The sequence below is a fragment of the Bison bison genome, unplaced genomic scaffold (genome assembly GCF_000754665.1).
Source record: "Bison bison bison isolate TAMUID 2011002044 unplaced genomic scaffold, Bison_UMD1.0 scf7180017864122, whole genome shotgun sequence".
NCBI classification, from domain to species: Eukaryota; Metazoa; Chordata; class Mammalia; order Artiodactyla; family Bovidae; genus Bison; species Bison bison.
The window spans coordinates 415554-416447 of NW_011494694.1; positions in this window are offsets into that span (position 1 = coordinate 415554).

Consider the following 894-nt stretch of genomic DNA (forward strand, 5'->3'; position numbering starts at 1 on the left):
ATGGACGATGATCCTTTGTGTCTTGTTGACTGCACAGAGAACATCCGGCCCACGGGCTCCTGGGCCTTTGTCCTGGGCTTGTGGGCAGGTTCGTTCATTTGCTTCGAGTCGGAGCCTTGCGATGGAGGGAGAGAGAAGGCGGAGGAGGTGCAGCGCTGGGAGGGGATCGGCGTGACCTCTGAGCGGCCCGCGGGCTCCGCTCGCCTACGTGCAGCCCTCCACTCTGACCTCTCAGAGCGCCGCGGGGACCCCGGCACTCAGCCCGCGCCCGGCTCTGCGGACCCCGCCCCCCCAGCTCCGCCGAACGCCCGACGGCCAGACTGTCGGTGCAGCGCCCCCCTCCCTCAGCCTCCTCGGAAACGAGGCTTTTTGCAGAAAGTCCGCTGGGAGAAGTCAAGAGACTATTTTCAACTGAACTTGCAGAAGTCTTGAGTGAAGCGGCCCACGGCTGGGCCTTCTGACCGGCGGGCGGGGTGTGAGTGCAGGTGCGGTCGCTGTGCCTCCACCGCTCACACGCGGCTTTGCAGGGCCTGTGCGCCTGGAGTGGCCGCCAGCAGGCCAGCCGGCTGCCCTGCCCCCTCACAGAGCCAGACACCGCCCCCCACCCTCCACCGCCCTTCATAGCAACCGCAGATGCCCAGCCCTGGATCACAGGCCTCCCGCCCAGACGCGCCCTCTGGGGCGCCCCCTCTGGTCTCATCCACCCTGCCGCCTCTGCTTTAAGAGAAGCACCTGACTCGCCGCCCTCCCCAGTGAAAGCTTTGCGCCCCCGTGTCAGAGCCGCGGAGAGTGGGCTTTCCCGTGTTCCCCAGGTCGGGCTGTCTGGGATCCCAGACCCCGCTCGCTGTTAGGAAGGCTGTCGGTCTGTGAGTGGTCGTAGCACTGATGAAGCCA